The sequence below is a fragment of the Theropithecus gelada genome, chromosome 14, assembly GCF_003255815.1.
Source record: "Theropithecus gelada isolate Dixy chromosome 14, Tgel_1.0, whole genome shotgun sequence".
In the NCBI taxonomy this organism is placed as follows: Eukaryota; Metazoa; Chordata; class Mammalia; order Primates; family Cercopithecidae; genus Theropithecus; species Theropithecus gelada.
In genome coordinates this window covers 83,291,401-83,314,270 of record NC_037682.1, presented here as the reverse complement: position 1 = coordinate 83,314,270, position 22,870 = coordinate 83,291,401, and positions in this window count along the sequence as shown.

The window sequence follows — 22,870 nt, the reverse complement described above, 5'->3', positions numbered from 1 at the left end:
CACTTTCTTTTGTTTTCTCTAATTTTGTTCATTTAAAAAATTTTCTTAACTGCAATCCTGTCCTCTGGCTTTTTATTTCATGAAAAAAATTACAAGCAATCAGAAAATAATCTCCTCACCTTCTTACCACCAATATACTGACCTACTTACAGCTGTTCCCATAAACTCTGCTTTCCATTCTATAGAACAAATAAACTGTTCCTATCTTAGTTCAAAATGTCCCCTTGTACACTGGGACTTGGTGAGGTGGATGCTTTTTTTCTAGTTGTTTCCTTCTGCATTATCAGTGTTCTGTCTCTACTTGGTCATTGTCATCATTAAAAAGAAGTTGAGGATTATAAATCATTCTACTATAAAGACACATGCACACATATGTTTATTGCAGCACTATTTACAATAGCAAAGACTTGGAATCAATCAAAATGCCCACCAATGATAGACTGGATAAAGAAAATGTGGCACATATACACCATGGAATACTACGCAGCCATAAAAAAGAATGAGTTCGTGTTCTTTGCAGGAACGTGGATGAAGCTGGAAGCCATCATTCTAAGCAAACTAACATAGGAACAGGAAACCAAATACCACATGTTCTCACTCATAAGTGGGAGTTGAACAATGAGAACACATGGACGCAGGGAGGGGAACATTACACACCAGGTCCTATTGGGGGGTAGGGGGCAAAGGGAAGGAGACCATGAGGACAAATACCTACTGCATGCAGGGCTTAAAATCTAGATGACCGGTTGATAGGTGCAGCAAACCACCATGGCACATGTATACCTATGTAACAAATCTGCATGTTCAGCACATGTATCCCAGAACTTAAAATAAAAATAAAATTAAAAAAGTTTAAATAACACCCAACTTAAAAACAAAGTAAAACATAATGTTTCCTTAATTCCTCATATCCCACCTGTATTATGGAACTGCATTCTCCCAAAATCTATATGTTGAAGCCCTAACCACCAATGTGAGTGCATTTGGAGACAGGGCCTTTAGTGAGTTTGTTAAGGTTAATTGAGGTCGAAAGGATAGGACTTGTATTCTTATAAAAAGAGGAAGAGACTCCAGAGATCTCTTTGTTTTTATGAGTGCACAGAGGAGGTTATGTGACGACACAGTGAAAAAGAAGCCAGGTCCAAGCTAGAAAGAGAGGACACACCAGAAACCAAGCCTGACAGTACTTTGTTTCTGGACACATAGCCTGCAGAATTCTGAGAAAGTGAATTTCTGTTTTTTAAGCCACTCAGTCTTTGGTGTTCTGTTATGACAGCCCAAGTGGACTGTCACTACTTCATGTCTGTTTTCTCCTACATAATAAATCTCCTCCAAATATTATCTTCTTTTTCTGTTTTCTACTTTCTGTATTTCCATATTTTCTTTTATGGAACCATACCACTTAGTCCCTCAACTCCACTACTTTCCAGAAACCTCCTTAGTCAAGGTCACCATGAAATGCAATACTGCCAAATCTAGTTATTAATCTCAACCTTTATTTTACTGAATAACTCAGTCACATTTAGATCAGTCCCTTATCTGGGGGGAGAACTTTTCTTCTGTTTATTTCCAAGTTGTTATTCTCTTCCGTTTTTTCTCCTCTTGACTATTCAATCTTTCTCATTAGGAACTTTTGTTCCTCCTCCTGTTTCTAAACTTTTCAGTGCTATTGTTCCCTAGAACTTGGTTCTCAGCTACTTCTCATCTGCCTCTAAAACTCTCCTTAAATGGTTTCACTAGTCCTGTGTCTTTAAATACCACCTATACAGCTATATTCTGAATATTCAAATATTCATTTTTCCTTGAAAGATGCCTTATCTGCAGTACTTCTAATCTCAGTAAACATACAATTATTCAATTATTCATACAACTTTTAGGTTCCCGATTTTTAAAATTTCTTTAATCATACATCTAATCTATTAACTAATCTATTAAGTGCTAGCAAATCTACACTCTAAATATATTTTCATTTTATTTTATTTTATTTTTAATTTTTTATTTCCATAGGTTTTGGGGGAACAGGTGGCATTTGGTTACATGATTAAGTTTTTTAGTGGTGATTTGTGATATTTTGGTTCACCTATCACCTGAGCAGCATACACCAAACCCAATTTGTAGCCTTTTATCCTTCACACACCCCTTGAGTCCCCAAAGTCCATTGTATCATTCTTATACCTTTGCATCTTCATAGCTTAACTCCCACTTAAGAGTGAGATGATACAATGTTTGGTTTTCTATTCTGAGTTGCTTGACTTAAAATAATAGTCTCTAGTTCCATCCAGATTGCAAATGCCATTAATTCATTTCTTCTTATGGCTGAGTAGTATTTCATCATATATACCACAATTTCTTTATCCACTCATTGATTGATGGGCATTTGGGCTGGTTCCTGATTTTGCAATTGCAAATTGTGCTTCTATAAATGTGTGTGCAAGTATCTTTTTCATATAATCACTTCTTTTCCTCTAGGTAGATAGTAGTGGAATTGCTGGATCAAAGGATAGTTCCATTTTTAGTTCTTTAAGGAATCTCTACACTGTTTTATATAATGGTTGTACTGGTTTACATTTCCATCAGCAGTGTAGAAGTTTTCCTTTTCACCGCATCCATGCCGACATTTTTTTTTTTTTTTTTAAATTTTTTGATTATGGTCATTCTTGCAGGAGTAAGGTGGTTTTGCATTGTGGTTTTGCTTTGCATTTCCTTGATCATTAGTGATGTTGAGCATTGTTTCATATGTCTGTTGGACATTTGTAAATCTTCTTTTGAGAATTGTCTATTCATGTCCTTAGCCCACTTTTTGATGGGATTGTTTGTCTGTTTCTTGCTAATTGTTTGAATTACTTGTAGATTCTGGATATTAGTCGTTTGTCAGATGTGTTTTTACTTTTTGTTTTAATATAATTTTGACTTGTGGAATTATTACAGAAATAGTACACATATATTCTTCACTCAGATTCTATGACTGCTAATATCATATATTGTATTATATATACACATGTATATAATATGAATAATTGTCTTCTCTATTAATTGGGAATAAATTGAAGACAAAATTTTATTTTATCCTTAATTGCTTCAGTACGTATTTTCTATAAACAGAGACAATGATATTCGTATGTCTCATTGCTGGTTTTGTTAATTTGAGTTTTGTTGGTATCTGCCAGGTTACTCCAGTTTAAAGCTACTATTTTCTACTATATAATTTCAGTATGCTGAGAGGAGATACCTTAGTATGCTGTTCCTTCAGCAATTGGCTCGCACTAGTTTAAGCATTCATTGATGATTCTTGCCTGAATAAAGTATTTTTATGATGGCTGTTGTGATAGACAAAATCATGCTCCCTGCAATTGGTGTCCATGTTCTAATCCCTAGAACTTATAAATATGTTGTTAACATGATAAAGATGAATTCAAGTTGAAGATGTTATTAAGGTTGCTAATCTGCTGACCGTAAAATAGAATTATCCTGGATTACATGAGTAAAACCAGTTTAACCAGAATGGTTATTCAAAGTGGAAGAGGCGGGCAGAAGAGAGAGTCAGTCAGAGGGAGATGTGAAATTGGAAGTACATCAGGATTATGTGATAAGTAACTGATTTGCTTTCTCTGGTTTTGAAAATGGAGGAAATGGCTATGAGCTGAGGAATGTGGGCTCCATATGAAATCTAGAAAAGGCAAGTAAACAGATTCTTCTTTACAGCCTCCAGAAAAGAACCCAGCCATCCTAACACCTGGCTTTTAGCCCAGTGATATCCCTGTCAAACCTCAGACTTACAAGTCTGCAAGATCATAAATTCATATGGTTTTAAGCCATTACGTTTGTTGTAACTTTTTATAGCAACAACAATAAAAAATAAGTAACAATTACTAAAAGGAAAATCTTTCATTTTTTATATGTATTAGTTGCTTTTTAAAAAAAATTGTAAAGCAATAATGTTATTTTATTTAGAAAATCAAACCTGTCTTCCCCAGGTATATTGCTAAACAAAATTAAGAGAGTATTATATGTAATTTGGTTAGCCATAGGAGCTGAAGAAAATAATAATAAATTAAATAAGCAATGATGTTTTTTCACCCAGAAAAATTCTACACTGCTAATTTTGCTATTGTATTTATATAGACTTAATTTTCATTATGGTCACATAAAATATTTAATTTGATACTGTACATATTTATTGGTCTATTTACTATAAATACTTGCATTTTTATCTTAGTATTTCTATTTTTAACTAGGGGTGTAGGAAAAGAATTATTTCATTGGATACCTTGGCTAGAAAAATTAATAGAAAATACATGTGAACAAGAAAATTTGGGACTACTTGAAACTTACGTGAGTTTTGGCAGACAGCAGAAAAGGGAATATTAGAAAAATGCATATGGCCTTATTTTTTATCACAACTATTTCCTAGAGCTATTTTGGGGAAGAATATAAATACTTTTGTCAAAAGAACAGTGTTTTCATATTGTTCTTGTGTAAATGAGTAGTTGCTGTTCTGAATTAAAAAGTTTGCCCCATTCCTTCAGTAGACAAGGATATGTCACATTATAAGATGATTAATTATTGAGAGATGATGGGGTAATCATTTTACTTTTACACAATCAATTACAAAAATTGCTCTGTTTAATTCATCTAGTATTTTGTTTTTGTAATTTTTTATGGTTCTATCAGCAAGAACTTTATTGTAAAAATTAAAGCAACATGGCTGGTGTCATAAAAGCAGTAATTTTTGACAAAGGAAGAGAATGTAAAGCTACAATGAAGTCACTATTCAAACATGCGTTCTGGTCAATGTTACTTTATTCTTTATTCACAGTCAAAAACTTGCTTATTTTGGGTTTTCTGCTTTGGAATCCAAGTTAACTGGGGGAAGTATTTTTCTAGCCAGGAGCAGTTTATATTCAAGTTTTCTTCAGAAGGCTCGCAAGAAATTGAAAGAGAAAAGGAAGGTATACATTTGCCAGAAAATTAGAATGAGAGAGATGGGGAAGGAAAAGAAAACATGGTCTTACAAAGGTAACTACATGCCTTCTCTTACACCTAAATATTTAAATAATTCACTTTTTAACATTTTTTCCTTTTTAACGAATTTTTTCCTTTTCAGAATTGTGAAATTACGCAAATATTTTGCCTGGGAAAAAATTATGAAATAAAGTTTTTCTGTATTCATATACTTTAACTTTACTGTCTTCTTCCCTTTATTTATGTATCTCTGTCCAGACTGGCCTCTTGCTCTCTTTTTCACTTCATTAATCAAAACTTACTCTCAGAAATGGAGTTGAAAAATTCATTCACACAAAGGCAAGAATAACAAATATTACCATAACAATTGTTATCCATTTCCAGACATTATCATCAATCTTGATACTTTTTATAACTCATACTGTTTGTGTCCTCGAAATCCCTTCCAACTGAATATTTCAGGCAGAACCTATCATTTGACCATAGTTGGTCAGAGGAGGAAAACTTTATTTTAATCTTTCACTAAAATAAAAAATAAATTCAAAAACTAGATGAGATTTTCTTGCTGAAGTATTTTGCACTTTTATTGAAAAAATCTTTAGTTCCTTGTAGATGATTATCAGTTCATAAAGAGGCAATAAGAACATATTTGCAAGGCAAGGAGCTCATTGCTGTTCCTAAGTATTGAATGGCAATGCTCCTGGTGGTATATTCTCTATCACTCACGATCTATAATATGTTCCCTTGAAATTCTCATGTGTTTCTCTGTTCAAGTTACACATGTAAGTCTGGTTTTCTTCTTTAGTTTGGAAGCTCTTTAAGGATAGAACCATAGTTGCTAATCTCTTTATCCTCTTTGGCCCCAAATCCTGGGACAAGTATAATAAAAGTATTTTCCCTTTGACTTTATCCCGTAGTTAACTAAATCCAGGGAATAAAGACCTAAGGTTGAGCAGCTGGACAGCATTTTAACATAAGTATGGTAAAAGGAAGAGACAGACAGGAAGATTAGTTTATATTTTTGGCTTGTAAGTGGCAGAAACCCAATTAAACATGAAAAAAGTTATTACCGCAACGAATTCACAAAACTGTTCATAGAGCTTTCTGGAATCAGGCATAATTCTTCTATATGTTCAAAAAAGTTATCACTCTCACCCTTTCTTTCCCTCTTGACTCTATTGTTTTTTTATTTTTTAAAATTTTATTTTACAGACTGTGTCCCTATGGCAATGTGGCAGCAAAAATGAATCCTGAGACCTCCAGACATTGTCTCATTCTTGCATCAGTGATCATATCCAGCAGGAAATGATTTGCCAATTGGCTAGCCAGAGATACCTGGTCAAATTCTGAAAGAAACAGAATTAAGGCATGTAATTAATAGTTTTGAAGGATGGAAAATATACAAATGCTAAAAGAAAAGAGAAATTCTACTGTTAGGAGAAGAGCAAAGAATGTCTTTTGTAAAACAACATAGAGAATTATTGTTGAGAGATTCTTCATCTAGTTCTTTCTGTTTGTTATACAATAATGTCTACTGCCTTAAAAACAGAAAATCAGAATAGACCTGGAATTTACTTAGTGTAAATTCAGACTCTATAGTTAGACCACAACTAGCTGGTCTTCTTTGAAGTCTACTCTGTTAGAAATGACTATTCTTCTCACTGATGGATGTAAATGGTAGACATCGGACAGCACTATATGTGACTATTGGGATAGAACGTGTTCTTTTTGATATCTTCCTGGCTGTAGCTATAATTTGTCAGATGGAAGGAGCTCAGCATATAAGAAACAGGAACATTTATGACCTGGATTTAGTAAGTTTGAATTAGGAAATGCCAGTATGCTAATACCATTTAGGGTTTTCAGTAATCTGTGAGACTCTGATTATTCATTTCAAAAACAGAAAGTAGTCAGAAAATCTGAATTACTAGTGTTATAACTCAAATAAGACATACATAGACACTGCTTTTGCAAATTATGAGGGTGGATTTAAAAAAGCAGAGATGCTGATCCAAAAGTGAATAAGGGCTACTACGAGAGAAATGTCAGTATCATAGGACATAGTGTTAACCCGAATATACAATGAGTTATTCAAGATGAAAGAATAGATAACATTTGGAAAGGGGTGAGGATAATGTGTGAGGGAGTAAGTCATTTTTTGGATAAATATTTTGAAGGCATTCTTAGTGACTTACGTATTTGATATACAATAATTTCTATTAAATGGATGAATGTCAGTGTTTTTGAAACAATTAATTGTTTTCTAAGGATATTTTCCTCACCAAGTGTCTCTACCATCTATGAAGCTCATAATATAAGTAGAAGAAACTATTTACTGGTCTATTATTTGGATCTCATTGGGATCTGCATTAAGACTTCAATGATGACGGATACAAGCAGGAAAATAGTCATTAGAGTGAAAGGAAGCTGTTCCAAGCCTGGTGCTGCATAGTACAAAGTTTTTTTGAATAACCTGGAATAAGGTTAGGGCCCAGTTATGAAAGATGTGAAGTAAAACAGACATGGGGAGGCAACAAGTACAATAAAAAGAGTCTGGCTTTGCAGCTAGGTGGACCTGGTGACAACTACCAGTAATGTTGTATAAAAAAATGGCACTTTCTTCATCTGAAAACAGAAGATAGCATCCACATTGCAGGCTTTAGACAACAAGGGCTAAGCATCTGATATATAGTAGGTGCTCAATAAGAGCAGCTAAGTTCTTGATTGTTAATACGTAGTAATTGTTTTGAGATATAGTAGTACATATCAGCACCTCTATTTGTGCAATGTTTCACAATTTGAAAATAAACAAGAAAGAGAAGTAGACGACATTTGGAAAGGGGTGAGAATGATGTGTGAGGAAGTAAATCATTTGTATTAGAAATATTTTGAAAATAATTTTTAGTTACTTGTATATTTGTTATTTATTTATTTATTTATTTATTTATTATTATACTTTAAGTTCTAGGGTACATGTGCATAACGTGCAGGTTTGTTACATATGTATACTTGTGCCATGTTGGTGTGCTGCACCCATCAACTCGTCAGCACCCATCAACTCGTCATTTACATCAGGTATAACTCCCAATGCAATCCCTCCCCACTCGCCCCTCCCCATGATAGGCCCCGGTGTGTGATGTTCCCCTTCCCGAGTCCAAGTGATTTCATTGTTCATTTCCCACCTATGAGTGAGAACATGCGGTATTTGGTTTTCTGTTCTTGTGATAGTTTGCTAAGAATGATGGTTTCCAGCTGCATCCATGTCCCTACACAGGACACAAACTCATCCTTTTTTATGGCTGCATAGTAGTCCATGGTGTATATGTGCCACATTTTCTTAATCCAGTCTGTCACTGATAGACATTTGGGTTGATTCCAAGTCTTTGCTATTGTGAATAGTGCCGCAATAAACATACGTGTGCATGTGTCTTTATAGCAGCATGATTTACAATCCTTTGGGTATATACCCAGTAATGGGATGGCTGGGTCATATGGTACATCTACTTCTAGATCCTTGAGGAATCGACATACTGTTTTCCATAAAGGTTAAACTAGTTTACAATCCCACCAACAGTGTAAAAGTGCTGCTATTTCTCCACATCCTCTCCAGCACCTGTTGTTTCCTGACTTTTTAATGATCGCCATTCTAACTGGTGTGAGATGGTATCTCATTGTGGTTTGGATTTGCATTTCTCTGATGGCCAGTGATGATGAGCATTTTTTCATGTGTCTGTTGGCTGTATGAATGTCTTCTTTTGAGAAATGTCTGTTCATATCCTTTGCCCACTTTTTGATGGGGTTGTTTGGTTTTTTCTTGTAAATTTGTTTGAGTTCTTTGTAGGTTCTGGATATTAGCCCTTTGTCAGATGAGTAGATTGCAAAAATTTTCTCCCATTCTGTAGGTTGCCTGTTCACTCTGATGGTAGTTTCTTTTGCTGTGCAGCAGCTCTTTAGTTTAATGAGATCCCATTTGTCAATTTTGGCTTTTGCTGCCGTTGCTTTTGGTGTTTTAGACATGAAGTCTTTGCCCACGCTTTTGTCCTGAATGGTACTACCTAGGTTTTCCTCTAGAGTTTTTATGGCATTATGTCTAACATTTAAGTCTCTAATCCATCTTGAATTAATTTTCATATAAGGAGTAAGGAAAGGATCCACTTTCAGCTTTCTACTTATGGCTAGCCAATTTTCCCAGCACCATTTATTAAATAGGGAATCCTTTCCCCATTTCTTGTTTCTCTCAGGTTTGTCAAAGATCAGATGGCTGTAGATGTGTGGTATTATTTCTGAGGACTCTGTTCTGTTCCATTGGTCTATATCTCTGTTTTGGTACCAGTACCATGCTGTTTTGATTACTGTAGCCTTGTAGGATAGTTTGAAGTCAGGTAGCGTGATGCCTCCAGCTTTGTTCTTTTGACTTAGGATTGTCTTGGAGATGCGGGCTCTTTTTTGGTTCCATATGAACTTTAAAGCAGTTTTTTCCAATTCTGTGAAGAAAGTCATTGGTAGCTTGATGGGGATGGCATTGAATCTATAAATAACCTTGGGCAGTATGGCCATTTTCACGATATTGATTCTTCCTATCCATGAGCATGGTATGTTCTTCCATTTGTTTGTGTCCTCTTTTATTTCACTGAGCAGTGGTTTGTAGTTCTCCTTGAAGAGGTCCTTTACATCCCTTGTCAGTTGGATTCCTAGGTATTTTCTTCTCTTTGAAGCAATTGTGAATGGAAGTTCATTCATGACTTGGCTCTCTGTTTGTCTGTTACTGGTGTGTAAGACTGTTTGTGATTTTTGCAGATTAATTTTGTATCCTGAGACTTTGCTGCAGTTTCTTATCAGCTTAAGGAGATTTTGGGCTGAGACAATGGGGTTTTCTAAATATATCATGTCATCTGCAAAGAGGGACAATTGGACGTCTTCTTTTCCTAACTGAATACCCTTGATTTCTTTCTCTTGCCTGATTGCCCTAGCCAGAACTTCCAACACTATGTTGAATAGGAGTGGTGAGAGAGGGCATCCCTGTCTTATGCCAGTTTTCAAAGGGAATTTTTCCAGTTTTTGCCCATTCAGTATGATATTGGCTGTGGGTTTGTCATAAATAGCTCTTATTATTTTGAGGTACATTCCATCAATACCAAATTTATTGAGCGTTTTTAGCATGAAGAGCTGTTGAATTTTGTCAAAGGCCTTTTCTGCATCTATTGAGATAATCATGTGGTTCTTGTCTTTGGTTCTGTTTATATGCTGGATTATTTTTATTGATTTGCAAATGTTGAACCAGCCTTGCATCCCAGGGATGAAGCCCACTTGATCATGGTGGATAAGCTTTTTGATGTGCTGCTGAATCTGGTTTGCCAGTATTTTATTGAGGATTTTTGCATCGATGTTCATCATGGATATTGGTCTAAAATTCTCTTTTTTTGTTGTGTCTCTGCCAGGCTTTGGTATCAGGATGATGTTGGCCTCATAAAATGAGTTAGGGAGGATACCCTCTTTTTCTATTGATTGGAATAGTTTCAGAAGGAATGGTACCAACTCCTCCTTGTACCTCTGGTAGAATTCAGCTGTGAATCCATCTGGTCCTGGACTTTTTTTGGTTAGTAGGCTATTAATTATTGCCTCAATTTCAGAGCCTACTATTGGTCTATTCAGGGATTCAACTTCTTCCTGGTTTAGTCTTGGAAGAGTGTAAGTGTCCAGGAAATTATCCATTTCTTCTAGATTTTCCAGTTTATTTGCGTAGAGGTGTTTATAGTATTCTCTGATGGTAGTTTGTATTTCTGTGGGGTCGGTGGTGATATCCCCTTTATCATTTTTTATTGCGTCAATTTGATTCTTCTCTCTTTTCTTCTTTATTAGTCTTGCTAGTGGTCTGTCAATTTTGTTGATCTTTTCAAAAAACCAACTCCTGGATTCATTGATTTTTTGTGTCTCTATCTCCTTCAGTTCTGCTCTGATCTTAGTTATTTCTTGCCTTCTGCTAGCTTTTGAATGCGTTTGCTCTTGCTTCTCTAGTTCTTTTAATTGTGATGTTAGAGTGTCAATTTTAGATCTTTCCTGCTTTCTCTTGTGGGCATTTAGTGCTATAAATTTCCCTCTACACACTGCTTTAAATGTGTCCCAGAGATTCTGGTATGTTGTATCTTTGTTCTCATTGGTTTCAAAGAACATCTTTATTTCTGCCTTCATTTTGTTATGTACCCAGTAGTCATTCAGGAGCAGGTTGTTCAGTTTCCATGTAGTTGAGCGGTTTTGATTGAGTTTCTTAGTCCTGAGTTCTAGTTTGATTGCACTGTGGTCTGAGAGACAGTTTGTTATAATTTCTGTTCTTGTACATTTGCTGAGGAGTGCTTTACTTCCAATTTTGTGGTCAATTTTGGAATAAGTGCGATGTGGTCTTGAAAAGAATGTATATTCTGTAGATTTGGGGTGGAGAGTTCTATAGATGTCTATTAGATCTGCTTGCTGCAGAGATGAGTTCAATTCCTGGATATCCTTGTTAACTTTCTGTCTCGTTGATCTGTCTAATGTTGACAGTGGAGTGTTGAAGTCTCCCATTATTATTGTATGGGAGTCTAAGTCTCTTTGTAAGTCTCTAAGGACTTGCTTTATGAATCTGGGTGCTCCTGTATTGGGTGCATATATATTTAGGATAGTTAGCTCTTCCTGTTGAATTGATCCCTTTACCATTATGTAATGGCCTTCTTTGTGTCTTTTGATCTTTGATGGTTTAAAGTCTGTTTTATCAGAGACTAGGATTGCAACCCCTGCTTTTTTTGGTTCTCCATTTGCTTGGTAAATCTTCCTCCATCCCTTTATTTTGAGCCTATGTATGTCTCTGCGTGTGAGATGGGTCTCCTGAATACAGCAGACTGATGGGTCTTGACTCTTTATCCAGTTTGCCAGTCTGTGTCTTTTAATTGGAACATTTAGTCCATTTACATTTAAGGTTAATATTGTTATGTGTGAACTTGATCCTGCCATTATGATATTAACTGGTTATTTTGCTCATTAGTTGATGCAGTTTCTTCCTAGCCTAAATGGTCTTTACATTTTGGCATGTTTTTGCAATGGCTGGTACTGGTTGTTCCTTTCCATGTTTAGTGCTTCCTTCAGGGTCTCTTGTAAGGCAGGCCTAGTGGTGACAAAATCTCTAAGCATTTGCTTATCTGTAAAGGATTTTATTTCTCCTTCACTTATGAAACTTAGTTTGGCTGGATATGAAATTCTGGGTTTAAAATTCTTTTCTTTAAGAATGTTGAATATTGGCCCCCACTCTCTTCTGGCTTGGAGAGTTTCTGCCGAGAGGTCTGCTGTTAGTCTGATGGGCTTCCCTTTGTGGGTAACCCAACCTTTCTCTCTGGCTGCCCTTAAGATTTTTTCCTTCATTTCAACTTTGGTGAATCTGGCAATTATGTGTCTTGGAGTTGCTCTTCTCGAGGAGTATCTTTGTGGCATTCTCTGTATTTCCTGGATTTGAATGTTGGCCTGCCCTACTAGGTTGGGGAAGTTCTCCTGGATGATATCCTGAAGAGTGTTTTCCAACTTGGTTCCATTTTTCCCCTCACTTTCAGGCACCCCAATCAGACGTAGATTTGGTCTTTTTACATAATCCCATACTTCTTGTAGGCTTTGTTCATTTCTTTTTCTTCTTTTTTCTTTTGGTTTCTCTTCTCGCTTTATTTCGTTCATTTGATCCTCAATCGCTGATACTCTTTCTTCCAGTTGATCGAGTCGGTTACTGAAGCTTGTGCATTTGTCACGTATTTCTCGTGTCATGGTTTTCATCTCTTTCATTTCGTTTATGACCTTCTCTGCATTAATTACTCTAGCCATCAATTCTTCCACTGTTTTTTCAAGATTTTTAGTTTCGTTACTTGTATATTTGATATATAACAATTTCACTTTCAAATATAGGCCAGGCTTAATAGTTAAATTTATTCACATTTATTTTCTTACTCTTCAAATATCTCCTATAAGGTAAATACTATTCTCTTGATTTCGAAATGAATAAATGAGATCCCACTTGAGGAAGAATGGCGAGTCAGTGTGGCATAGTGGGGGTAAAGGATCTGTATTTGAAAACTAGCTCCAGGGATCAATAGCCACATGACCTCCTAAAGCACTTAGCACAAGGCTAGGAATATCCCTTACTTTAAGTTGATTAATCTCATTAAGCATGTGTGGATACTTAGGTATTAAATGAGAAACACGAAGATGTTTAAGCAAAAGACATGGGGTATAATTGAGGCTTTATAGTTGTTAATTATCCTCTGCTTGTCTTACATTTTAGGTAGAACCTAACCAAAGATGATTTTGGAAAAACTTAAGTGGAATTTGGATAATGAGTATAATCTAGAGAGTTCAGTACCTAAATTTGATTGGTGAAGGAAATTTACACAAATCTTTAGCCTGAGTTTACTATATAATTGATTAGCCTTCTGCTTCATTTCTTCTTCCTTAAAATGGCTTAGCTTAGAAAATCTGGCTACATAACTGAGGCTATGGAAGAAACAGAACACAGCTTACTTTGCTATTAGCTTTCCTGATAGTTGTCAAGAGCATTCAGGAAAGCTAATATGTAGAGAATGTTCTACTGGGGTTGGTTCGTGGTTTCAACAGTGACTCTGAGGTTTTTGTGGATGTATTTCAACTCAGGCATCACTGAAGAGCATAAAACAGCCAGACTGTACTGTAGTTAGTTGATAAGCACACTCCAACATGTGTGTGTGTATGTAAGTACACATAGACACTGTATTAGGTCTCAATTATTGGCAACATCTCATTTATCTCTGAGGTGGCATCATAGCATTCATATGCAAAGCCTTGAATTCTTCCATGCTCCACAGATCTAAAATCATTAATGGATTTTGCCATCTAGAAAAGAAATATTTGTTTTCTCCAGGAAACAAATAACCTAACATTAATACTTATAATAATAGCAGTAGTTTAATGGATGATTTTTATGTGTCCATGAGTATATTAAATTATCATATAACTCTCACAAACTCCATTCTACAGATAAATAAATTGGGATTGAGAAAGGGTTACATAAATTGCTTAGAATTACACAGCAACTAAGTGAATAAACAGGAATTCAGATATATTCTGCCTGAGTCCAATGCCTGTTCTCTCGAGCATCTCACCTGCAGAGATAAAGTGAGGGGTAAGCAGTAAGACAGTTACCTCTAGTGGAGTCAAGGTGATTAGTGTTCAAGTGTTGCCTAATTCTTTTCTCCTCTGACTTTTCTCTTCCCTTTGGTCAGCCCATTGCTACACACAAAATATTCAAAGGGTCCCTATTGCCTAGTGAATCAAGTACAAATTTCTGAAGGTTTTACATAACACGGCTCTAGTCAATGTTTCAGAAAGCTTCCAGTACTCCCTTGCCTACAATAGTCAACGTGGATAATTTATTATTCTCAGAACCTAACATGGGTTTTCCCATATTTCTTTTGCTTCCCTATTTCTTTTTTCCCAGATGTTCTCTCTGCCTGATTGACACCCTTCTACCAACTATACTCTTAGACATTTTTCTTAAAGAATCAGGTTAAATTCCCCTTTTTCTAGGAAGCCTTGCCTGAACCCTGGAATCAATTGTTATTTCACTATCATATCTTATGCTCATTTAACACCCAAGACCTTTTGATTGTAATCATATTTTGACTTTTAACATTTGTTTTATATTATGGGGATTTGTGCAGAGGTAATCTAATATAGAGGGAAGTTGGAGTCTGGAAAATCTTTGATATTTCATTGACCATTTTTTTCTGAGCCTCCATGTATGTTAACACATAGAGGGTGTTTGCAGAGGTAAAATTCTTTTTTTTTTTTTTTTTTTTTTTAATTTCACAGAATCTATTAGCTGCTTCTACAGTTCTCAAACAGTGGGTACTACTACCTCCATAGGGGACAGGTGGAAATGTGTAGGGGTCTTAACATACCATAACAACTAGAAGACACTGTTAGTGTTGGTGACAGGAAGCTAGACACTGTCATGTGTGTGGCTGTCCCATACAAAGAAGGATTGCTCCACCCAAAATATTGAATGTTTCCAGATAAGAGACACCAGTAAGTAAACAAGAAAAGTCATTGTTAGGCAGCAATTTTTTGTTTCGAGGGGGATCAAAAAAGTCAATTTTCTTAATTATGCAAATAGAAGATTCTTGGAAAGAATATTCAACTTTATATTGTATAACTTGATAAAGTGTTGCTTCTCTAAAAATCAATTGTTATGCAGAACTGATCAGTCAGGAAGAGTTAGGTAATCTTAGAAGTCACTAATTAGAGCACAAATTTATAGATAGAGGCATGTATTTAAAATCTGATCTAAAACCTAAAGCATGAGAAGAAGCCAATTACTTAAGGAGATAGAGGAGAATACTAGTAAAAGGGACCAAGCACTGTGAGATTCCTAAAGCAGAGTGAAGCTAGGTGGTATATTTCTGCAATATGAGACCTGCATGCCTGAAGCATCATAAAAGAGAGAAGAGGGGTAGCATGACATGAAACCAGAGACAGTGGAGTAGACCATGGATATTTTTCTCTCATTTCAATAAATAATGATTTGAATAACATAAAAACATTGGGATGACATAATCTGATGTTCAGGTTTATATATTCACTTATGCTCTTGTATGGAGAGTGGACTGGAGAAAAGATAGCAATAAAGCAGTTAGCAATCCATTGCAGTAATTCAGATAAAAGGTGTTGATACCTAGACCAGCAGGATGTCTGTGGAGATGAGGAGAAGCATGTGATTCTGGACACAAAATATTTTGGATGTAGGGAAAAAAGAACATGGCAGTGTGTGAATGGTATGTGTGAAGTACAAGAAAAGAATGAATTAAGGATGACTCCTAAGGGATTGTCAGCTAATAAAGTTGGAAATATGCAGCAAAAGTTTCAGTGAAAATATAAAATGATGGGTTTTGGGTATCTTGAGGTTGAAGTCACAACTATAGTAAATTTGGATGTATAAATCTGATGGTTGGTGAGTTGGGTCTAAGAAGGGAGAACAGGGCTAGATACAATATTAGTGAGTTACCTTATTCAAATCACCTAAAAAGAGTATAGACAAAGAAAAAGAAAAGGTCCAGGAATGAGTCCTGGAACCATTCAGCATTCAGAAGTGGGAGAGAAAAAATAGCCAGCAAAAGATACAGAGAAAGGCCAGAGTGAAGTGAAAGAAAAACAAAGAGAGGGGATACCACAAAGGCTTAGAGATGAAAGTATCTCAAGAAGGAGAGCATGATCATTTCCGTCTACTCAGTAGAATGTTACTCAATGGCCAAATGAGTGAAGAAAATGACCATAGCCTCAATCAACATGAGACTGTAGGGGTGTAACAGTGTGATACCTTTTCTCATTCATTGCAAGGGGCACTGACAGCGTTTCTATAACAACAGTTGAAGAAAAGTATAGTCCGGGTGCGGTGGCTCAAGCCTGTAATCCCAGCACTTTGGGAGGCAGAGACGGGTGGATCACGAGGTCAGGAGATCGAGACCATCCTGGTTAACACGGTGAAACCCCGTCTGTACTAAAAAATACAAAAAACTAGCCGGGCGAGGTGGCGGGCGCCTGTAGTCCCAGCTACTCGGGAGGCTGAGGCAGGAGAATGGCGTGAACTCGGGAGGCGGAGCTTGCAGTGAGCCCAGAACTGGCCACTGTATTCCAGCCTGGGCAACAGAGCAAGACTCCTTCTCAAAAAAAAAACAAAAAAAAAACAAAAAAGTATAACAAATTTATTTAATCACAGTTTTAGGTGACATGGTGATACAGGAACTAGAAAGAAATTATTTAGACAGATAGTGAGGGTAAAAGAGTACTTAGCAGAGCTTCCCCTTTAACAAAAAGCAGCCCATGAAATTATTATTATTGGCCGGGCGCGGTGGCTCACGCCTGTAATCCCAGCACTTTGGGAGGCCGAGGCGGGCGGATCCCGAGGTCAGGAGATTGAGACCATCCTGGCTAACACGGTGAAACCCCGTCTCTACTAAAAATACAAAAAAACTTAGCCGGGCGAGGTGGCGGGCGCCTGTAGTCCCAGCTACTCGGGAGGCTGGGCAGGAGAATGGCGGGAACCCGGGAGGCGGAGCTTGCAGTGAGCTGAGATCCGGCCACTGCACTCCAGCCTGGGCGACAGAGCGAGACTCCGTCTCAAAAAAAAAAAAAAAAAAAAAAAAAAAAAAAAAGAAATTATTATTATTATTATTATTATTATTTCTAACAAAGAGAAACTTGAAAAATTGAGCTGCAAACATAGATAAACAAGCTAGAAGCTTGCACAGGGAAATGCCAGCATCTGTGCCAATAGAAAAAGGGTACCTGAGGGCCAGGCATGTCCATCATGGAGACTCCATCTTCCCTTTTTTTGTTACCACATGTACAGTAAAGAAATGGACAACATGGCGCCAGCCAGGCAGAGAACCCGTCTGCATATAAAAGTTTAAGGTAGGGGTGGCCAGTTTTTTGCACCCTATGCAAATGGCACACCTAATCCTAACCAGTTTTTCACATCTTATGCAAATGGCAGACCTGGTACAACCAATCTTTTGTTCCCTATGTCAATCAGACACTGCCTTTTCAAGCTCATCTCTAAAAAGCTTGCATTTCACCTCGGAAATGGCAACCTGTTTGGGACCCCTCTCTCTGCAGCACAGAGAGCTATTTTCTTTCTTTTGCCTATTAAACTCCCGCTGTCAACCTCACTCTTTGTGTGTCTGCATCTTAGTTTTTCATGGCTGTGAGACAACGAACCTCGGGTATCACCCCAGGCGAACGACTTCGTGTCAACGGGAACCTTCAAAAAGGAAGACACAAAGACCCAAGAGAAAACTGTCCATTTTTATGCTTAGATTCAATAAGGAGTGAACAGCTGCGTAGAAATTTAATTTGACAAAAGAGAGTGTTCTAATAATAATAGACTGAGTGGGGAAACCTAGCAACACCTGTATGTTTTCATTAGTCTTGGTGCCTCTGTGTGGCATTCCTTTCTCTTGTGTATAGTGCAGGACCCCTCTGAAATAAGGTTTTTATAAACTCCTATGGGACAAAGGTAGGTCAGATAATTTTTTTATGAGCACTTCTTACATGAAAGGTAGGTGAAGGATAAATTAATATTTCTAGGTTTATGGTTGACTTTGTAGGGAGCAGTTCTGGTTCCTATGACCTGCCTTGTGAAAGAGGGATTCTAGTTTCTAGGCCTGCCTTGGGTGAAGAAGGGAACCAGGAGAACCAGCAATCCCATTACTGGGTACATACCCCAAGAATTATAAATCACTCTACTATAAAGACACATGCACACGTATGTTTATTGTGGCACTGTTTACAATAGCAAAGACTTGGAACCAACCCAAATGCCCATCAGTGATAAACTGGATAAAGAAAATGTGGCACATATACACCATGGAATGCTATGCAGCTATAAAAAAGAATGAGTTCATGTCCTTTGCAGGGACATTGATGAAGCTGGAAACCATCATCCTCAGCAAACTAACACAGGAAAAGAAAACCACACACCACATGTTCTCATTCATAAGTGAGAGTCGTACAATTAGAACACAAGGGCACAGGGAGGGGAACATTACACACCAGGGCCTGTTGGGGGCTGGGGGGAAAGGGGAGCAAGAGCGTTAGGACAGATACTTAATGCATGCAGAGCTTAAAACCTAGATGAGGGACTGATAGGTACAGCAAATGACCATTGCATGTGTATACCTATGTAACAAACCTGCACGTTCAGCACATGTATCCCAGAACTTAAATTAAAAAAAAAAAAAAAAAAAAACTAAAAAGAAAGCTAAAAAAAAAGAAAGATCAGGGAATTTTAGGAATAAACTTTGCTTCTGAGGCCCTTCCAATGTCCTTCAATGCAAAGTACTCAGTGCACCAAAACACCACATTGTATGTGGTGTAGTTTTCTAAGCATCATCAGTACCCTTCACGGAAGTATTTTCTGTAGAATGACTGGGACAGAGGCCACAATGGAATTGGTTAAAGAGGGAATGGGTCTTGTAGATCTGAAGATGACAAATCAAAGTAATACACAGCTTTTCTTTGCAAAACATTTAAAATGACCAATTTCCTAAAAGTTATATTTTATAACATTAATTATAAAGCATCATTGATCTCTAAACAAAGGATAAAAGTCACCAACTGCCAGTAATGTACTGAGAACTGAAACACGGGGTGGTCAGTGCAGGAACTGATTCTGAGCCTACCCTGTGGGAGGTTGTCATTGCCAGTACATTGAATTTAAAAGTTAGGAAAATGTATTTGGGCCCCCAACTTGGTGAGCTAATACTGAAACACTTGCATACATCTAGAATCTATGAAGGATTACATCTCAGTGGAAGGGTTAAGTAGAAATGGTTGACACACACACAGAGGAAAATGATAAGAAAGTCAGTTTATCCCCACATATTATTATGTGAGGAATAAAACACAGAAACAACCATCTTCCCAGAGAAATCACAATCAAAGTCTGATATTTCACATGGGTTTTACTTTACCCATATGGAACGGTCCAGATAAACATAAATACAGCAGTGCCCCCACCTGATCCACAAGGTATATGTTTGGAGACCCCAGGTGGATGGCTAAAACCTTGAACAATACTGAACTCTATACATATGATGCTTTTTCCTGTACATAAATACCTGTGATAAAGTTTAATTTTAAATTAGGCACAGTAAGAGATGAAAAATAACTACTAATAAAATAGAACAATTATAACAATATGCCATTGTTACTACTCTTCAGCTTTGGGGCCATTATGGTGGGCCCTCACAATGTATTTTGGAGATTGGTTTCAGGAGCTCTACAGGTACCAAAATATGCAGATGCTTAAGTCCCTGATAGAAAATGGTGTTGTATTTGGATGTAACCTGTGCACTTCCTGCCATATACTTTAAATCATATCTTAATTATTTTTATAATGAAATGTAAAGGTAAATATTATAGAAATAGTTGTCATACTGTATTGTTTCTATTTGTATTGTTTTTATTGTTGTATTGCTATTTTTATTGTACTTTTTTGTTCCAACATTTTTGATCTGTGATTGGTTGAATGTATGAAGGTGGAACCTGCAGAAACATAGGGCCAGGGCCAACTGCATTAAGTAAAATAAGAGTTACTTGCTGATTAACAGGCAGGTAGTGTACAAAGTATAGATACCTTGGACAAAGGGATGATTCATGTCTTGGATGGGACGAGTGGGACAGCATAAGATTTTATCATGCTGTTCGGAATGGTTCACAGTTTAAAACTTATGAATTGTTTATTTCTGAATTTTCCATTCAATATATTCAGACCACAATTGACTGCAAGTAACTATAGCTGCAGAAAGCAAAGCCACGGTTAAAGGAAGATTACTATATTAACATTAGCATCAAAGATATCCTTTCAGTGTCTGGAAATAGCAAATAGTAAACACACAAAGACACACACAGTGGAAATCCAGCCTGCAAGAAAACTTACTAGTGGAGGGGGCCTACAAAGGTAAGTTAATACTTTATTTTGAAAGAGGGCTATAGCCTTGTTAACTTCCAATAATAGGGTAGCATATAATGAATATATCAAATTGAGGTTACACAATGTGTACATTTAAGATCATTTTGGTGGGGGAAGGGAGACCATCAGGACAAATAGCTAATGTATGCGGGACTTAAAACCTAGGTGACGTGTTGACAGGTGCAGCAAACCACCATGGCACATGTATACCTATGTAACCTGCACATTCTGCACATGTACCCCAGAATTTAAAGTAAAAAGTAAAAAATTAAATTAAATTAAATCTTTAGTATTGTTTCTTTTCAGAAACATGAGAGGCTACATTATCTGAAAATTTCTCAAACTGCAGAATTCGTTCATGCTTCTTATAAAAAGAAATTCAAAGGTCTTTTAAAACATGTAACTGTCTTTGAAATAGAGAAAGGAAGTTTTCAGGGACGCACACAGAAAAAGACAGCTAATACCAGAGTGTCAAATCAATATTGAAGCTCTGCTATTGTGGGTAATTTAAAAATGCCAAGTTTTTGTTTGTTTTTTTTTTGCCCCCATTTTATTGTAAAAGTTTTAATACTTTTGAAATAGAAAGTTTTTTTGCCCCATTTTATTGTGAAAGTTTTGAAACTTTCAAAATAGAAATGGTGCACCAAAATCTTAGAAGAAACACTTATATTCTCATCACCTATATTCCTCCATTAACGTTTACAATACTTGCTTTTTTCACATATCCATCTTATCTGGTTAGGCTTTGTGTCCCCATCCAAATCTCATCTTGAATTGTAATCCCCATATTCTCCATAACCCCCATGTGTCAAGGGAGAGACCAAGTGGAGGTAATTGAATTATGGGGGCGGTTTCCTCAGCTGTTCTCATAATAGTAGGTGAGTTCTCCTGATATCTGATAGTTTTATAAGGGGCTTCTCCCCTTTGTTCAGCACTTCTCCTTCCTGCAGCCTTGTGAAGAAAGTGCCTTGCTTCCTCTTTGCCTTCCACCATGATTGTAAGTTATCCAAGGCGTCCCCAGCCATGCTGAGCTGTGAGTCAATTAAACCTCTTTCCTGTATAAATTACTCAGTCTTAGACAGTTCTATAGAGCAGTTTGAAAACAGACGAATAGACCATCCATCTATTCATTCTTCTACCTTTGGGTACAAACACCTTTTGTTTTTTGATGCATATCAAAGTAAATTCCAGACATCAGTATACTTCACCTTAAATGTTTCAGAATAAACATTAATTAGAATTCAATTTTTGACTTTTTAAATTTTGATGTAAAATGTACATACAATAAAATACATCATTTTTAAACTGAGTTTTGACAAATGAATACAACTGTGAACCTCAACTCCCAACAGGGTATAGAATATTAACTGTACCATTAAGTCAAGAAGTTTCTTTATGACTCTTCCCAATAAATACCCATCTCCACTTCCCCAGTGGTAACAACCTTCTTAATTTTTTTCCCACCATGGAATATTTAATATAAATAGAATCACACTTTATGTACTGTGTTGTACAAGATTTCTTCTTCTCACCATCAATATATTTGAGATTCATCCATTGTTGCATGTATCCACCATTTGTTCCTTTTTATTCTGAATATGATTAGATATGAATATACTATATTTTGTCTATCCATTTTGTTTTTAACCAAAGAGTTTCATAGGTCAATGCCATCAAAATTTCAAAGAAATTATTTGATATGAAGTATTTCAGAGAATAGAAACATAAAAGAAGGAACATTTCATAAATGTGTTACCATACCTAGACAAAGGTAATTGAAAAAAAGTAAAAGCACAAGTCATCTCATTTGTTAATGTCAATGCAGAACTATCTCTTAAAATTTTAAAAAAATCTAAGCCAACATCCTATAACAAAAGAAAGTTAACAGTTCAACCACTCAAACACATACAAATACCCATCAGTACCAAGGTGAGCTTAACACAGAAATATGAGGGCTATTTAACTTTGGGAAATTTGTGTTAGAACAATCAATTTCATCTGTAACTGAAGGAAAAAAATACTACATTATTATCCTTACACGTGACCAAAAAAGCACTTGAAAAATTTATGGTAATACAAATAAAACAACAACAAAAAAGATACCTCTCAGCAAACCAGGTATAGTTCAAGCTAAGAGCTAGCTATAGAAGTGACTTCAATCATGAAGTTGATGTCTATCATTCTTAGGCTTGTTTTTGTACTTTCATTATATTAACATGTCTTTATATACAGAAAATAATATTTTATATTAAATTTTTACATGCAAAGCAATATTTTACTTATTTATTTGAAATATGTTTTTTTCTCACTCAATATTATGAATTTACCCAGGCTAGCATCATTGGTAGTATAGTTCATGTTTTAATTCATTTATAATATTCCATTTTATAAATC